This window comes from Leopardus geoffroyi, chromosome E3 (assembly GCF_018350155.1).
Source record: "Leopardus geoffroyi isolate Oge1 chromosome E3, O.geoffroyi_Oge1_pat1.0, whole genome shotgun sequence".
Taxonomy (NCBI): domain Eukaryota; kingdom Metazoa; phylum Chordata; class Mammalia; order Carnivora; family Felidae; genus Leopardus; species Leopardus geoffroyi.
Genome location: NC_059340.1, coordinates 12,611,881 through 12,630,455, shown reverse-complemented (window position 1 = coordinate 12,630,455; position 18,575 = coordinate 12,611,881). Strand labels below are relative to the sequence as shown.

Here is an 18,575-nt window from a genome sequence, read left to right as displayed (position 1 = left end):
CGCAGTTACCTGATTGTTTGTTCTTTGTCTTGACCATAGTTGAACCAGTGTGTGTACGTTGAACATGTAAGATTGGGAAGATGGTCTTGGCCTCTCTTGAGCAGTAAGCATAAAAGTGGCATGCTTACATGCATTCTAATCTTTCGCATGATGCTTTTTACCTGTTCCTTCTTGTTTTACACTCTTGTCAGTCTTTTAGGTAAGACTAGCATTTTTACTCTAATTAGACAATTACACATCATGAGGCACTAATTTGTTAACCTATGTTCACAAATCATTTCATTGCTCCTGCCGGCTTTGATGTGCTGTTATTATTCAGTTATGGGAGTAAATAATTCGACAGCTAACAGGAAGAAACTCATTATTTTCTGGGAGATATTGTTATTTTCAGTGTTTTAAAAATACTTTAATCAAAACTTAAAAAAATGCTTTAATCAAAACTTTTAATAAATCTGACATAGTGTTCATAATTGTAGTAAATAAACAGTATTCATTGCTTTAATATGAACAATTATTTGGGGGCCAAATACTAGCTCCTGAATTTCACGATGAATAGATTTCTTAAAAAAAAAAAAAAAGAAAGAAAGAAGGAAAGAAAGAAACATCCCCCCACCCCTTCATGCTGGTTCACATCTCCCGTGATGGTGTAATTTATAAAATGCAGCTTCTAATATTGATTTGTGAGGCACTTTGATGGCCGGAGATAAAAGCAGCAATTTCCTTCCTATTTGGTGCTGCTATATACAGTTGCTCAAACTTTCTTGATCTTCTAGTACCGTTAATTCCATTTGGTAAGCACCTTCGCTCGCTGCCACATCCTGGGAGCCGTAGGTACTTCCGGGTTCCCTCTGTGGCTCTTTGGTGACTAGAGAAACAAAGCTGCCAGGTGCGAACTCCCATCAGGTTTCACTACTGCTTCTGCTAACGGTTTGCATCCAGGATCAATAATATCATTATGCATTTATGTGCAAACATCACAATTACTTTAGGCAATTAAGTTCTTACCTTCTCTGTACTCCTCCAGTAATAACATATCCTAAGGAAGGGGCATGCCTGTCATATTATTAAGAGATAGCTATGTGAACCTTGTACTAATGTTATTGACCCATTCCGTGGCCATTTCTCACATAGCATCTGCATGCTCAGGTTGTTATTTATCTTCCAGCCCCTCATTTCTCTTCGACTACACTGTGGCTTTCTCTAGGGCTGAGACTGTGTCTCTACCCCTTGGAGTCTCTGTACTACCCAAAAAAGCACCTGGCACACCGTAAGTAGACTGTCGAAGAAATGTTTGTGGGCGCCAGGGTGGCTCAGTCGGGTAAGCGTCCCACTTAGGCTCGGGTCACGATCTCACGGTTCATGGGTTCAAGCCCTGCTTCGGATTCTGTGCTGACAGCCCAGAGCCTTGCGCCTGCTTCAGATTCTGTATTTCCCTCTCTCTCTGCCCTTCCCCTGCTTGTGCTTTCTCTCAAAAATAAATAAACATTAAAAAAAGAGAAAGAAATGTTTGTGGTTGGTGTGCAATAAAAGTGATTCAGTGAATGAAGTAAACTTTCTCTTAGTAATTAGAGATATGGATAGAATGATTCCTTATTTTCCTGTAATGCTAAAGTACCCTCTTCCTAAGCTTTTCCTGAGACTTTCGGGTTGACACTGCATGCTTCCTCTGAGTGAAAACTCACTTTCCAGTGACAGCAAAGCACCCTAGGTGAACGCTAATCCAAGGCGTAGAAATGCAGACCTTCCCCCACGTCCCTTCTGTTAGGATTACAGAAAAGCTGATCCAGTGGTATTTTTGCATTCTTTTATCCCCCATCCGTCGGCAGCTGTACCCATAGCCCATGCTTACCTTCTGACAGCTTCTGTCTTCCTTTCCTCCAGAACAGCAGGTGAAACTACATATAAGCAGGAAGAGGTGAAGAGAGCCATCTCATTCTTGAAGATTTTGATGGGAAGACTCCCTCTAACATCTTGTCTGTGTTCAGCGGCATTAGGCGTAGCCCCTTATAACAACAGCAGGGTAACGGTGCCGTGATTCCTTCTGACAAAAGCACGGAGACCAGGCTGCTCTAGCAAACACGAGGCTGGGGCAGCCTGGAGGCACAGGGATGTGGTGTGAGCTGGTATTCCAGGCGAGCCTAAAAGCCTTCTTGGTTGCGAATAATTGGTTCCTTGGAATTGCAGTTGGAAACATCTTTAAATGATGCTTTTTTTTTTAAGTTCATGAGCCACAGCTTACAATAGAGGGACACTATCCTTCCTGGTTTGGTCACCTTACTGGGGCTTTTGAAAAGGAGGGCCAGATGCACATGGCCTTGAGACAACCTCATCAGAGAAATCCAACAACCTGCTCTGTCCCCTCCTGTGTCTGCTTCTTCCCCACCAGCTCTTCCTCCCTGCATCCTAATTTGAGGGCAAATAGTAGTATCAAAATACTGGACCAATCTCCTCTCCTAGTAAGGGAACGTTAAAGCAATAGGGAGCAGCTTTTACCTGGTCCCTGAATACAATTAAAATGATTGCTTCAGCTGATAAGATCTAGTTTTCCTCTTTTTCAGTAGAAGGTAAACACCTAACCAACCACATGAATAAATGAAACCGACTACATAAATAAATGCTAAGTATTAATAAATGTAGACACAAAATTATTCTGAGTGTTATGAGGTGAGGAACATTCCCGATTCTTCATTCTTATTTATTTATATAGTGGGGTTTTGACAACCTCCTGATTGTCATTTCCAATGTCATAAGCTGATTTGTAGTTAGGTCTCACTTTGGAAAGTGCTTATGTTTGGAAACTTTTCACAGATTAACTGAATTAGCTAGAGAATTTGCTAAATCTCTTGGTCTCAACTCAGCTGAAAAATCTGCTTGTCACTGAAGAATTTCACTCTGATCTACAAATGGAGAGGTACTTGTGGAAGAGGGGCTGAGATGGAGTCCACATACCTGAGTGCTTCGTGATCCATGATGGTAAAAATGCAGACCACCCCGCCCCCCGCCGGCATTCAGAATCAGCTCCTTTGGGTCTACTGAAAGCAGAGCCTTAGACAAGGATTTGGGTGCCAGGAGTTTATTTGAGAGGTGGGATCTGGAGGAAGGAGACAGGGAAGGAAGGAAAAGCCAATAAAAGGTATGTTAATGAGAGGGTTATCACTGTGGATAACTGGAACCAATCCCAAGGGGACCCGAGAGACTTTGAGACACACACTTCGTCATTCTCCCACCAACAGACAAGAAAGGTGTAGTGGTCATCCATCAGCTCGAATTGCTCGTTGGTTGAAGGCTGCTCTTAGAAGCATCAACTCACTGACACTTGGGTGCATACAACATGCTTCTGTGACCGAAGAAGGCCATCAGGCAGAAAATCACAGAGGTATCGGGACAGGAAGCCATCTGTGTGCATGGAGCTGGTCACAGAAGCTGCAGCTAAAGGAGAACATATGGGCAGGGCCACAACAACATCTCCTGTCACCAGAATCGCTGGAGATGGGGCTTGGGAATCTGCATTTTTAACTCCAGATGATTCTGATCTTCAAATAAATTTGAGAATCACTGATCCCAAATGCAATCTGATGAGGTTATTTCCCATGCTTTCCTTCCTTTGGAGAATCCAAAGCCCTTAGTATGACATAAACAGTCCTGCAGGGTCTGGCCTATTCCTACCTCTACGGTTACATCCCCTGCTCTGTAATTGTCCTCCCCAGACTCTGCATCAGGGCCTCAGTTTGCTTGCACTTACCTGAAAACCAGGCTGTTTTACGCTTCTGCCTTGTGCTCAGAATGTTTCACCTGCAAGTAACAGAAAACTTAACCAGCAGCGGCTCAAACAAAAAGGGATTTCTTTTTCTAACGCAGCAAGAAGTCTGGAGATGGGCTGTTGTTGACATTGGTTCCATGGCTCAATAAAGTCAAGGCAGAAGTCTGATTCTTTCAGATTTGCCTTCACGGTTGCAAGCGGCTGCTGCAATTCCAGGTACCACGTTTGTATTCAAGTCAGGAAGGGACAGCACCAAATAAGCAAAAGGTCTCCCAGAAGGACCAGCAAAGTTGTTCTCTTAATGCTTCATTGGCCTGAACTATGCCACGTGGCTACCCTGAGCAGCAAAGGGATAAGTGGATATGGTAGCTATTCCAGACTCTATACAGGAGACAGAAAGGCAGATGAGGGTTGGAAAGTTGGACATGGGATTAGGTTAGTCATCTCTCATCCTGTTTGCCCAGGGAATACCTATTTAACTTTCAAGATGAATTTTTCCCCTAATATTTCATTTCTAAACTCTCACTCAAATTGAAAGCACTACATATTATGTACCTGCCTACCCACCACCTAGCTTCTATAAGTGATATTTTGCTATATTTGCTTTAACACATCTCCGTTTATCTATGCATTCCTCTATCAATCTGTCCAATCCATCTTATTTTCTGGATGCAATTCAAAATAAGTTGCAAATATCAGTACACCTCCCCCTAAGTGCTTCACCATGTATGTCATTATCTAGAGTTCAATATTTGTTTAGAGTTCTTTTTAAGGTGAAATTTACAAACAACAAAACACACAGATCTTAACTGTACCATTTGATGAGTTTTGACAAATGCACATATCCATCTAACCAAATCCCTATCAAGACATAGAATCGCAGGGCGCCTGGGTGGCTCAGTCAGTTGAGCATCCAGCTTTGGCTCAGGTCATGATCTCACGGTTTGTGAGTTCCAGCCCACATCAGGCTTGCTGCTGTCAGCCCGCTTCAGATCCTCTGTCCCCCTCTTTCTCTGGCCTTCCCCTGCTCATGCTGTCTCTCTCTCTCTCTCTCTCTCTCTCTCTCTCTCTCACACACACACACACACACACATACACATGCACACACACACAAAATAAATAAACATTTTTTTTAATTTTTTTTTCAACGTTTATTTATTTTTGGGACAGAGAGAGACAGAGCACGAACGGGGGAGGGGCAGAGAGAGAGGGAGACACAGAATCGGAAACAGGCTCCAGGCTCTGAGCCATCAGCCCAGAGCCCGACGCGGGGCTCGAACTCACGGACCGCAAGATCGTGACCTGGCTGAAGTCGGACGATTAACCGACTGCGCCACCCAGGCGCCCCAATAAACATTTTTTAAAAAGGTATAGAATCCCCAAAGGAAATTCTGTCATATCCCTTCCTAGACAAGGGACTACCGTCCCCCCAAAGGCAACTACTGCTCTGCTTTTTTTCATAGCAGATTAGTTTTGCTTGTTCTAGAACTTCATCTAAGTGGACTCATACAGTACATATGAGTAAAAGTAGTCTTTTTCTTTAAAACTTGAGACACTTGGAGATGGTTAAGAATGGACTCCTTTTAATATCTTTTGTGCATTCACAGGCTTCCAAAACAGTAACTCTAACATTTTCCTTTCACATATTATTTACCCATTTATCTTTCCCTTGTAGTATGTGATTCCTTCAAGGGCAAAGATCCTTTCTATTAATCTTTGTATTCTTAGCACAGCTCCTGCAGACATTTAATAAATGTCTGTTGAATAAGTTGATGAGGGAACAGATTAAAGTTCCTGGATTGGAGTAGGCTAGTAGCAAATTTTAGTTCTTTTACCTTCCTTTTGTATAGCCCTTAACCCATTTCATTACAGTTACCTGTGTGGGCATCTGTCTTGCCAGCTAGATGTGCCCAGCTTAGGCATGGTTGTGAAAGAGCAGACCTAGGCCGGCTGACTAGTGACGATGTCCCCGATATGGCTGCAGAAAGTTCCTGCTCAAACCTCAGAACACACCTCCTCCCCTTAAGTAACTTACCGATTGATGCCTTCTTCCGAAGTCTGAGGTGCTCCGTGAGAGGCGTGGAAAGTGTGAGTAGAAGAGGGAGGGCTTCTCTCAGGTAGGGGCCAGAGGCAGGAGCCCTCAACCCTGTCCTGGCTTAGAATGACCTGGGAGCATTTTACCCCTCCCCAAACCAATTAATCAGAGTCTCTGGGGATGGTGTTTGGTGCTAGGTATTTATATAGCACAGCAAGGCTGACAGCCAATGGTTAATAGATGACCAGTGAGAAACGTTCTGTATACGCTGAGGCCAAACATGTTAGAGACCCTCAGACATGGTGGTTCTTAAACTTCAGGTGCATCAGAATCTCTTGGAAGACTTGTTCAAACACAGATTGCTGAGCCCCACCCCCAGAGTTTCTGATTCAGTAGGTCTGTGACCACCAGGCCCAACATTTGTATTTTTAACAAGTTCCAGGTGACGCTGATAATTGCTGATCTGGGACCACACTTTGGCAGCCAATCGGCTGAGTCCACGACCCTTCCCCAGCCAATCGGCTAAGGCCATGATCTCTATAAAACCTTTGTGCTTTTGAAACTCGCTCTCTCTCCACGGCATCTCACCGCTGCGTTGGTGCAGGTAAGAGATTGAGCTAGAGCTAGCTCGAATAAAGGCTCTTTGCTTTTGCATCAGACTCGGCTCCCTGGTGGTCTTTGGGGATCACGAATTCTGGGCATAACAGTTGTACCTCAGTCAACTTTGTAGCCTAGTGCCTGGCACTAGTACTTGGTACATAGCATATGTTGCTTTGAAGGTACAAATGAGCACTGTGTTCATTGTATGGCTGGCTTCCTGGTGATTCTTCTCAGTTGGTCCTCTCTCTTGGCAAGGGGGTCCAAAAACCTTTGGTGAGAATGGGAAGATGATGTGATGCATTTCCATGTGTCAGAGCTCCACAATTGGTGGTCTGGACTATGGAGCAGACAGAGTGGGTCTTTGTGGAGCCTTGACCATGAAGCCCTCTTCCTTGGCCCATATACTTGAGGGCTAGGAACCCTGTGTTGGTAATGCACACCAGAGTGCTAACTGGTCACTGAGATGAGGCTGGTAAGGGCTCCCAGGGTGGCTTGCATTTGAACTGGGGAATCTGGACGTCTCATACTCTGTGGGAGGGACTTGCCTTACTATGCTTCCAGGCAATTTGTATTTCTTCCCATCCCATGTGCTTTTACTGGATTTCCAGGGGGTACTGTTCCCCATTCCCTCAGACTGTCAGGTCCCCCTGGTGGACCTTCATTCATTCTCATATTCTTCACTTCTTGGAGAAATACATTCCAAGGTGAAATGCCTCTTACAGAAGTGAACCCTTTCCAAAAGGAGCCTTTGCATTTGAGGCACCATCTTGGGTCTTTCACCAGCACATGCATTTAAGGGTGAGAGTGGCAGTTTCTTGGCTGGCTACTCCTTATAAGACTGGTTCCCCTCTCTCCAAGCACCATGCCTCCTGCTGTCCATCTTCATTTGACTGCCTTTTTTGGAGCCAAGGTCCAGATTAAATTAATATGGCATGATCTTGTCTTTTATACCAAAAGGGATACAACATTAGCTCATTGATAGAACCTGGGTCCCGCAGAAGGAAGTGGTCCTGCAGCCTGGGGTACTGACCTGAGCATCAGACCTGAGTCCTAGCCTTGGCTTTGCCACTGATTCTCTGTGTTACTTTGGGCAAGTCATTTCCATGCTTTGAGCCTCAGTTTCCCTATCTAGGCCATGTCCTAGACTCCACCTAAAATCACTGCCAGGTCTGCAATTACGAGAGTCAGGTTCAATTTGAAATGTCAAATTTAGGTTCCACATGAAAAAAACCTCAGCTGGCAGATCAATAAGGATTCCAAAGAAGCCATTTTTCACCTGGGGGTGCTTCATTCATCATTATCTGCCCTAATCATCTCGTCTTGAGTGCCGGCCCTGGGCCGACAGATCTGCCCAGCTGCGCAGCTCTCACTCTTCTGGATGGGCAGCAAACCCCGGAGGAGGCCAGCTCAGTTTGGCCTGGCACAGAGTAAGACGGAAGTATTAATCAAGCCAGAAGTGGCTGCTGGCAGGAGATCAGAAGGTTTTGTCCAGGTTCGTTGAGTGAGCAGAGCGGCTGTGGGCTGAGGCCGTGTGTTAAGGAAGGTGCAAGACATGAAGGCATTTGTTTGACGGCAGCCACCCCAGCATGCTCTACACAGGGACACAGTGACCGGAACACCTTGTCCGTACTAATGAAGCATGGAGTGCCATGTGTTTGGTGTTAACGCAGAAGGCTACCTAATGGATTAACTTGGACAGCTTGTCTTCTCCAAGTGAAGAACGTGGTGAGTATAATGGAGGGCCAGAGTGCCGGCCAGCTTCGGGACTGGAAGCCAGGGAGGACAAACACTGAAGCCTCTGAGTTTCCTGGAATGCCTTTCCCCAAACCAGAGCTCAGACGCAGAGCTGCTCCCCCTCTCACACACCATCCACCTGTCTCCAGACTATGGTTCTTAATTAGAAGGAGTATTTTGGATGCGTGTCATATCCCGCTTCTGGTAACAGCACTTCTCCTCCACTGTCTGTTGCATGAAGTGACTTTGTAAGGACCTATTTCAAAAGCTGGAGTGCAAAGGGAAAAGTGGTTTTCAAAGTGAAATGCAGTGGAAGAAAGATTTAAAAGAGGAAGTCAAGCATTCATCTTTATCAGAGCATCTCAACCATTTCTTTAGTATACATTGTTATTAAGCACAAATGTACCTAGTGCTTTATGGAATCCTGATAAATGAACGTCTAGGTGATTAAAGGATAAATCCAGGGGCATTTATGCCTTCTACAAAAGGACTCTTCACTTTACTGAAGATTGCCTTCAGGTGTTTTTTTTTTTTTAAGATGACTTTTCTGGACACCTGGGTGGCTCAGTTGCTAAGCGTCCGCCTTCGGCTCAGGTTTGTTCTCATGGTTCGTGGGTTCGAGCCCTGTGTCAGGCTCTGTGCTGACTGCTCAGAGCCTGGAGCCTGCTTCGGATTCTAGGTCTCCTTCTGTCTCTCTTCCCCTCCCCCACTTGTTTCTCTCTCTCTCTCTCTCTCGCACGTGCGCAAAAATAAAAACATTAAAAAAAAACTTTTCTGAGCACTTAAAATACGATGTGATTTACACAGCTCAATTGATTCAATTCTAGTTCAACCTAACTTTAAACCATTTTCCTGGAGGCAGGAGGAATGCCTGTTTCTCTCTCAGCATTCCTTCTTTCCTTTCTTCGCATGCCCAAGGAGCCATGCCATTGACTGGTTCTAGGTTTGCTAAGGGGCTGGAAGGTATAATCTGCAGCCTGGAGGTATAATTCAGCCCCAGAGTTGACAAATGAAAAATGGGGCTCCCAGGGAGACGACACAACTTCTTTGAGATGATCTAGTAAGTTAGTGCTATTTTCACTCCATAATATTATCTCCTCACTGCAGTCCCTTACTTCACACTTGTCTTTCCTAAACTATATCCCCAGTCTTTGAGACTTGTTCGGGAATTGTCCCTGGTGAAAAAGCAAACCCAGAGGGTTAACACACAGCAGCTACCATTCATTTTCAGCCCAGTGAGAATTAGTTTACCAAGCAGTTTTGGGGGGCTAAGGAGTGGGTGGAGGCAGGGAGTCAACTGGCCAGAGGACATGGGGTCAGCCTGGAAAGTCACACTGGATTGAGAGTAGTTTGGATGTCTGGAGGAGAAGGTAGCAGAAGAAAAAGGGGAGGAAAGCTGGAAAACAAAGTTTGCTTTGCTCATTGCATATTTTCAAATTCAAACTAAAAACAGGTTTTCATTATTTGTGTTACATTCTTTTTTTTTTAACATTTATTGAGACAGAAAGACAGAGCATGAGCATGGGAGGGGCAGAGAGAGGAGGAGACACAGAATCTGAAGGAGGCTCCAGGTTCTGAGCTGTCAGCACAGAGCCCAACGTGGGGCTCGACCTCACAAACCCAGCAAGATCATGACCTGAGCCAAAGTCAGATGCTTAACTGACTGAGCCACCCAGGCACCCTGCATTACATTCTTTGATTGCATGTGCCTTAGACATTAATTGTGCTTCAAAACCAAACACTGAAATTGCTGTCCATTTTATGGTCTGCGTATCCTCATCTGCCGCTCTGTCTTCAATCCATGGCACTTCTGGCTTCTGGCTCCCATTCTCAAGGTCACCAATGATATCCGTAGCAGTGGATGTATTTTTTAGTTCTTATAGCATTTAACCTCCCAGCACTACTTGACTCAGTTCCCTCATTCTTTTTTTTTTTTTAATTTTTTTTTTTAACATTTATTTTTGAGACAGAGAGTATGAACAGCGGAGGGTCAGAGGAAGCGGGAGACATAGAATCTGAAACAGGCTCCAGGCTCTGAGCTGTCAGCACAGAGCCTGACGCGGGGCTCGAACCCACAGACCGCGAGATCATGACCTGAGATGAAGTCGGACGCTTAACCGACCGAGCCACCCAGGCGCCCCTAGTTTTTTAAATATACTGACGAGAGTATATTTTTTGGAAACACTTCATCTGTCTGTGTGCTTCAACGTCCTTACCTATAAAATGGGAATGCTAAAACCTACCCTGCCTGCCTCAGTGTCATTGGGAAAGTCTAAAGTAAAATTAACCAGAGGAAATTATCTTGTGGAGCATAAAGTCCCACGCGTGTGCAGTTCATTCCTTTTCATAGTAGTTGTTGGTATGATGAACATTCTATAGGCTAGTCATACCTGTAAATAGCCATGATAATCAATTGTTATGATATTCATGGCCAGACACCTGCTATGGAACAAGAAATGTCTCTCAGATGACTTGGGGGAGAAAACCAACAATTAGGAATCCAGAATATTTCTAGATTTAGCATTTTGTTTTCCCCCAAATGGCCCTTTTCTGTCTTTCCAAAGAATCCTGCTGCGTCACTGAAAGGAATGGATTTTTCTTAGTCAAAATTAAATACAATAAGTTGATAGTGGCCATGTAGGTCTTCACACATAATGCTTGGCTGCTCTGAGCCTCGATTCAGCTGTTGGTCCTGAATGGGGCTCTGGCCCTTTAGGCACACATTCCACTAAAACACCGCGCAAATCATGTATTTTAACCACACATGCCAGGTTTCAGGGAACAGAACTCTGTTTAATTATGAAACAGTTTGCACATTTGCTGGATGCACATGAGGGGCTATTTTATAAAGGCACAATTATCAGAAGCAAAAAAGTTTAAAAAATAACTCACAGAGAGATGAATCTGGAACACAGTAAGAGAGGAGACAAAATCGTATGAAGAGAAAGGCCTAGAGACCCTCTTGGCTGAATCCTGTTGGTTCAGAGTTTTGCACCTGTCAGTGTCTTTTATTTGCTTCAGTAGAAGATATTTCTTCAGGCCTGTGGACAACTCTGAAATTGCAAAACAGGCGTGGAAGCACATTCATGGAAATGTAATCTTGTCTTCCTCTAGACCGCGGGGACTATGAGCTATCCTGGGGTTCCACGTGCCAGAGACATGAAGAAAGCAGAGCGGTCCCAGAGAGAAGTGACCGTGGAGGAGGAGCTTCCGCCAGAAGCGAGGGAATAGGGTAAGAAGTTCACATTTGTAAGTAATTGCAACAGCTGCCAGTAAATATACTGTCTTTCAGGGATGTGAGATGATAATAAAGCCAGGCAGCTGACCCAAGCTCCCGGGGCAGCAGAACAGAGGGGAGGCAGCGTCCTTTATTAAAATACAGCCAGGGTGTTCGAGGTTAGGCATCAGGAGAAACTTATTGAAGGTAAACCTTGTCCATTTCTGAAGGCATCGGCACCATAGTTTGAGTTTGAGGCATTTTAAACAATGGAATGGAATAGAATGAGGTTAGCTTGTTTGGAGACCGGGAGATTAAAAAAAAAAAAAAGAAAAGGTCAAAAAGGTCAGACGGTCTTCTCTTCAGATGCCTTCTCTTTCTTCCAAGTGCACTAAATTGGGTGAACTGGTGTCTGTGTGCCTGAGTTCAAAACCAGATCTACCATTTATTGGCTGTGTGGCCTTAGACAAGTTACTTCGTCTCTCTGTGCCTCATTTTCCTTCTTAGTCAAACAATGATAATGACAGAGTGTTCCCTCAAGGACCATTGTGAGGAGTAAATGAGGTCGCCTATGGAAAAGCCTTTAGTGCAACACCTTCCAGGAAGTAAGCACTTAATACACGCTGGCTGGTATTATTATTTTGTTACTGTGTTCGTTTTGGCCTCCTCTCCACACACAGTCCACGTCTCTAAACCCAGTCGCATTACGGTCCTATCCTGGCTTCCCTTAGGCTCCAGGGTTGTGCTTAAACCATTTGGGCATGTCATATCCACCCAAACCCAGTGTGGCACTCATGGTCTCCCATGCCAGCTGACCTTTTCCCCCAAAACATCCAACATTGGTCATCAATACTTTCTCACATTAGTCTCCTAGACAAAGACTTTGGAGTCTCCTCGTTCCCCATTGCTATTTTCCCAGCTCTTTAAAATGCCCTTTAAGGGGTACCCGGGTGGCTCAGTCGGTTAGGTGTCCGACTTCGGCTCAGGCCATGATCTTGTGGTCCGTGGGTTTGAGCCCCACATGGGGCTCTGTGCTGACAGCTGAGAGCCTGGAGCCTGCTTCAGATTCTGTGTGTCCCTCTCTCTCTGCCCCTCCCCCATGCATGCTCTGTGTGTGTCTCTCTCTCTCTCAAAAATAAACATTAAAATTTTTTTTAAAAATAAAATGCCCTTTAATCTCCTTCACCGCCACCCTCTCGTGGATTTCCTGGCTTCAGCGAGATTCTGGATCTTTCCCCCACCGTCTCTTTCTCTCCCCTACTCATCTTCACTATGCCCACTGCCAGCTCATCCTAGTCTCCTCTTCCTACTCTGATCTTCCCAAAATTCCATTTTGCCTTGGCAAGTCTCCCGCTTAGGAGCCAAAAATGACATCCAACTGTCACTGCAGTCGAATTCAGGCTCCTTTTTGGTGTGCTGGGAATGTTTTGGATTTGAATCTGGAGGGTGCTTCCATGGCATGTGTTATCAGTCTCCTTACGCTGCTGTAACAAACACCACAGACTGGGGGGCTTAAACAACAGAGGTTTATTCCTGGTCCTGGGGGCTGGAAGTCCCAGATCAAGGTGTGGGCATGGTTGGTTCCTTCTGAGGCCTCTCTCCTTGGCCTGCAGACGGCCGTCTTCACCCCGTGTGCTCACGTGGTCTTCTCTCTGTGTGTATCTGTGCCTGATCTGTTCTTAGGACTGTGTCCTATCCTCCTTTGCTTATGGGGACACCATAATGATGTCATTATGGATTCGGGCCCACCCTAATGATCTCACTTTAACTTATTTAGGTCCTTTAAGACCCTATCTCCAAATACAGCCACATTTCAAAGGTACTGGAGGGTTCGGGATTTCAACATGAATTTTGACAAGGAGACAGCATAATTCAGCCTAGAACAGTATATGTATGTGAAAATTAATCAAAGCACACTCTGAATGTACATGTAGTTTACTGTACCTATATTATACTTATTGGTAAAATAATTTAAAAATTGCCAGTAGTAACAATAAAAAATCAACTTCCTTCTCTCGACCTCAAATCCCATTTTCTCTTCTCACTGTCTTAGACAAATCCTTGATATCCTCCTCACTTCCCTTGTCCTCTCCATGCATTCATTCATGCACCCACCACCATGTTTGTTTCTGTGTCTACACTCATACCTTTCCTCCCCTCCATAGCCTTTTTTTTTTTTTTTAATTTTTTTAACGTTTATTTATTATTGAGAAACAGACAAAGCATGAGCAGGGGAGGGGCAGAGAGAGGAGGAGACACAGAATCCGAAGCAGACTCCAGGCTCCGAGCTGTCAGCACAGAGCCTGACACGGGGCTCAAACTCACAGACTGTGAGATCATGACCTGAGCTGAAGTCAGACGCTCAACCGACTGAGCTACCCGGGCGCCCCTCTATAACCTTTTTTTTTTTAAAGTGTATTTATTTATTTTCAGAGAGAGAGAGAGAAAGCATGACTGGGAGAGGGGCAGAGAGAGAAGGAGAGAGAATTTCAAGCAGGCTCTGCACTCTCAGCATGGAGCCCGACTCAGGGCTCGATCCCACGACCCCGGGATGATGAACTGAACTGAAATCAAGAGTCAGAGGCCCAAACAGCTAAGCCACCCACGTGCCCCTTCCCTCCATAGCCTTTAAAACCTTTCGGGGCTCAGCTCAAATTCTATCTCCTGCACGTACAGATTTGTTCACATGCACTCTTTTTCATTCAGCAAGCATTTATGGAGTGTGTTCTATGTGCTGGGCTCAACGTTCTGGAATATTGAATGAGAGACATGTTCCCCAGCCTCGTGGAGTCTGCTGTTTGTGGGAAGACAGATGAGTAAAAATCAGCGAGCATTGTAGTTATGAACACCGGGTATCTCAGTCCTGTTCAGGATGCTTTAACAAAATACCACAGACAGAGTGGCTTAAACAACAGACAAACATTTACTTCTCATAGTTCTGGAGGCTGTGGAGTCCAAGATCAAAGTGCTGGCAGATTTGGTTAATGGCGAGAGCCCCCTTGCAGGCTTGCAGAGAGCTGCCTTCTTGCTGTGAGTTCTCATGCTGTAGAGACAGCGCCCTGGCATCTCTTCCCCATTTTAGAAAGGTGTCAACTCCATCCTGAGGCCTCATGACCTCATCTAGACTTAATTACTTCCCAAAGGCCCTACCTCCAAATACCATCACATCATCACATTGGGGGTTGGAGCTTCAGTACAGGAATTTTGGGAGAGCTCAAACATTTAGTCTATAACTCAGGGCATAATGTGAGCACAGTCACCAGAGACCATAAGGATGAGAAAAAGTAGCCAGATAAGGGGATGCAGAAGAAAAAATGCATTCATGGGGAAAGCCTCTTGCAGACGTTCTGGGATGAATGAAGGCAGGCAGATTAGGGAACTAACCGCAAGTAACTTAGTGTTTCTGGGGCATAGGGGCATGAAAAGGGGTGATGGGAAAGAGAGTGCTGAGGCTGAAGAGGGGCTCCCAGGAGCTATTCAGGGGACTTTGCACTTTATCTTGCAGGCAGTAGTGGGTCACTGAAGCCTGAGAGTCAGTCAAAATCGCAGAGTAGAAATTTCTCTTTGGCAACAAAAAGGAAGATAAGTTAGGGGTGACCCGCTGGACGTTCTCTCTAGACTCTACATCCTGATTTAGAATTGAATGGTCTATTTTTGCTCCCAGGCTCTAGATTTCAGTCTCCTACCCAAGTATAAGCTTGTTCAGGACAAGGACCCTATTTTTGCAGGTGCCCAGCATAAGATGTCCACGAAAACTCCGCAAGGATCCTCCTCTGAACTTTTTCTTCCCTTGCTATGATCAGATGTCACTATAACACTTTTCTTTCAGTAAAGAATGTTCTTCCCACACCATTACTGTACTTATTTTATTGTACTTTCTTGGGCATGTCCAGAAAATGGCCTGATGTCAAGTGCAAAGGTCATAGTGCTGTGGACAGTGACAGTTAGATGTAAAGCAGGGCTTCTGGGACTTTAATATGCACACAGACACTGAGGACTCTGGTTAAAAATGCAGATCTAGGGGCGTCTGGGTGGTTCAGTCGGTTAAGCGTCCCACTCTTGATGTTGGCTCTCAATGGTTTGTGAGATTGAGCCCCATGTCAGGCTCTGCACTGGCAGTGTGGAGCCTGCTTGGGATTCTCTCTCTCTCTCTCTCTCTCTCTCTTTCTCCCTCCCTCTCTCCCTGCCCCTCGCCCGCTCACACTCTCTTTCTCTCAAAATAAATAAATAAACTTAAAAAAAAAACCTTAAAAAATGCAGATTTGGATTCCGCAGCTCTGGGATGGGGCCTGGGACTCTGCTTCTCTGACAAGTGGATGCAGCATATCCACGACCATATTTTGAGGAGCCAGGGTGTTGGGGGAAGAACACCCCAGGCCGAAAAACCTGAGGGCCTGGGTTTGAGCTCTCTGCCTTGTCAGAAAGTGGACGCAAGACCCGGACCAAGTCAGTGAACTTCCCTGGGCCTCAAGCTTCCTCTTTATATAAGGAGTTTGTCCAGGTGATCTCTTTAAATTCATCTGCGATTTGGTGAGTTCCATTTGGCAAAAACATTTTGAGAGTCTTGAAGAAAAGAGGTATGTGAATTCAGTCCATTATAGTTATTAATGTTACTGAGAGAGGGGCCGTGGCTGGAGTTCCAGTGGATTAAAAAAAATAATCCTTTAATCTTTCTAACATAGTCTCTCACCACTTGGCTGGGCACAACGTAGATTACTGCTTTGAATGCGCCAGGCTAAAACGAAAATCGCAAGTCAGGATCCTCTTGCCTTTATACTCCATTTGCGGCCACGCTGTCTCGGATGCATGTTGAAATAACTTTTCAATCGTGAAACAAGCCTCCATTTACTTTAAAATAAATTTTCAAGGAGTTCTATGTAAACCCCAAATTCACCACGGTAGCCGGGAAAGAACAGGTGCAACGGAGTGTGGATTTTTGAATTTAAACATCTCTAACTTGGGATTTGGTTGACGTGATCCCTGAAGGTCTCCGCATTGCTACTGTATGCGCTGAAAAGGGTGGATAATGAAGAGAGGTATAATCTCATTTGTTACGGAACGCTGTTTGTGACAGCTCATTGGAGCCACCACGCTGAAGGCCAATGGAGAGGTTAACCGTTTTTTTTCTTTCTTTCTTTCTTTCTTTCCCCCCACCCCCAAATACTGATTATTCAAAGCAGTGCAGGAGAATCAGAGAACAGCATCACAATAAGATAAAGGCAGTACTTGCTTTCAAATGTAATCCTTCTCTTCAGTATTAACAAGCTGCTGAGTAGAGGAACAGCACAGCACCGTCCTTGGGACCAGTGGGTTTCACTTAATTCGGACAAGGCCCGACAGGAGGGAGATGAGAAAGTGTAACCGGAGGGGCAGTCATGTCAGGTGCTGGCTGTGCCCATGTGTGTTGTGGAGGGGTGAGGGGGTGGGAGAAGGACAGGCGGGAAGCCTGTTAGGGGGCTGGCTCTGAAAATGTACCATCAAGCCTCAAACAACTACTCAGCTCAGAAACATTCACATGCAGCTTTTAAGATGTTGGTCTTTTTTAATGAGTGAGTTTCAGGCAGTGTATGCAATTGTGGCAAAACAACAACAACAACAAAACGGAAATAGTGTGCCTTCTCTTTGCCAGGATTCTCAGTCCCCAGCTACAAGCGGGGTGTAAGTTGACGTGACAATAGTGAAAATGCTGCTATCTGGCAGGTCCCGGGAAAGGTCGCCTTCCTCGCAAGCCTCCCGTGCATGCGGGAGCTCCTGGCGGATCTCGGCGCCCAGACTGCAGGACTCCAGCCCTCCACCCATGACTCCAATTTCCAGAGAGCCCACCTGCATTGCTAGAGCTCTCTCACGTCCCACACTGCTCCTGTGGGGCCTTCCTCCGTTCTTCCTCTGGGTCATGCAGCCTCTCGGGTCCCTCATCCCGTGCAACCTGGGGCCACTTGGATGTTGCTTTTGTCTCTTTCCCCAGCACCCTGCCCAGTCACGATGCCAGTTGAGTTCCCTCCTCCTTGCCTTAAATCACAAGCTCTTGTTTCCAACCATGCTCCTTCCAGGAAGCAGGCTGCCCCTCCTCTGTTCAGCCAGCCCCTTTCTCCTCTCTGGGTTTCAGTCCATTTCAATCTTACGGGGGTTTTTTCTCCAAAGCTTTTGCTCCCAATCTTATGGGGTTTTTTTCTCCAAAGCTTTTGCTCCCAAAACCAAAACCAACAAACAAAAAATAAAACCAGGCATGTTCTTGGGAGCGTTATTTTCTTGAAATATCATAGTGGGAAAATAACTCATGTATGCATCTTTAATTTCTTCTTATGCTCTTTTAGCTTCTAGCTGTTGAGATCTAGAGAAGCAGCGGCCGGAGTTAACGGCAGAGCAAATGGACCCAGTGCACCCTTGTGAGCTGACAAACGGCAGCCTTGAGCTCTTGAGTGAAACATGATGGCATTTCCTGAATGCTGACTGTAGGAGAAGCCTGAACGGGCAGGCAGACCACGCGGGTCCACCGCCTTAGAGCTGTGGACGGTCTTTGTACCTCATTGAGCCTCAGTGTCTTCATCTGCAAAATCACCCTGCCATTCAGGGAGTAAGCTGAGATACTCTAGTGAATGTGCCTGAGAGTCCACGGTTGTCCAGAGCATGTTCATCGATTCACTTTTTCATTGGTTTCTTCTCAATCAGCAAGGCAGAAGCACTGATCCTCGTCCAGTCTCCAGAAGGCTTTGCTGTTTGTCTGCCTTTGTAGATAGTCTTTTTCTTTTTTTCTTTTGAACAGAGAAAGAGCTCAAGCAGAGGAGAGGGGAGGAGAGAAAGAATCTTAAGCAGGCTCCATGTTCAGCGCAGACTCCAACGTGGAGCTCGATCCTATGACACTGGGATCATGACCTGAGCCCAAATCAAGAGTCAGACACTTGGGGCACCTGGGTGGCTCAGTCAGTTAAGCCTCTGGCTCTTGATTTGGGCTCAGGTCATGATCTCATGGTTTGTGGGATCGAGTCCTGCATCAGGCTCAGTGCTAACAGCATGGGGCCTGCTTGGGATTCTATCTTTCCCTCTCTTTCTCTTCCCCTCCTATACTCGTGTTCTCTCTCAAAATAAATAAACATTAAAAAAAAAAAAAAAAAAAGGAGTCAGAACACTCAACCCACAGAGCCACCCAGGCATCCCTGCCTTTGTAGCTATTCTGAGCACTAAGAATCATTTTCACGGGGGTGTTAGAATAAAACTGTGGGCAGGGCCCT

At 45.5% G+C, this 18,575-nt stretch overlaps 1 long non-coding RNA gene across 3 annotated transcripts in view; it reads left to right on the top strand.

Annotated features, from left to right (window-relative positions):
• LOC123589101 overlaps positions 1-18,575 on the top strand; it is a 68,739-nt gene that overhangs the window by 36,670 nt on the left and 13,494 nt on the right. For 2 of the 3 annotated variants that reach the window (XR_006708162.1, XR_006708163.1), the window contains exon 3: positions 11,244-11,361. This is a non-coding gene — a long non-coding RNA (uncharacterized LOC123589101). Of the gene's footprint in view, positions 1-11,243; positions 11,362-17,660; positions 18,181-18,575 lie in introns of those variants that run through there. The other variant, XR_006708161.1, reaches the window with a different exon arrangement.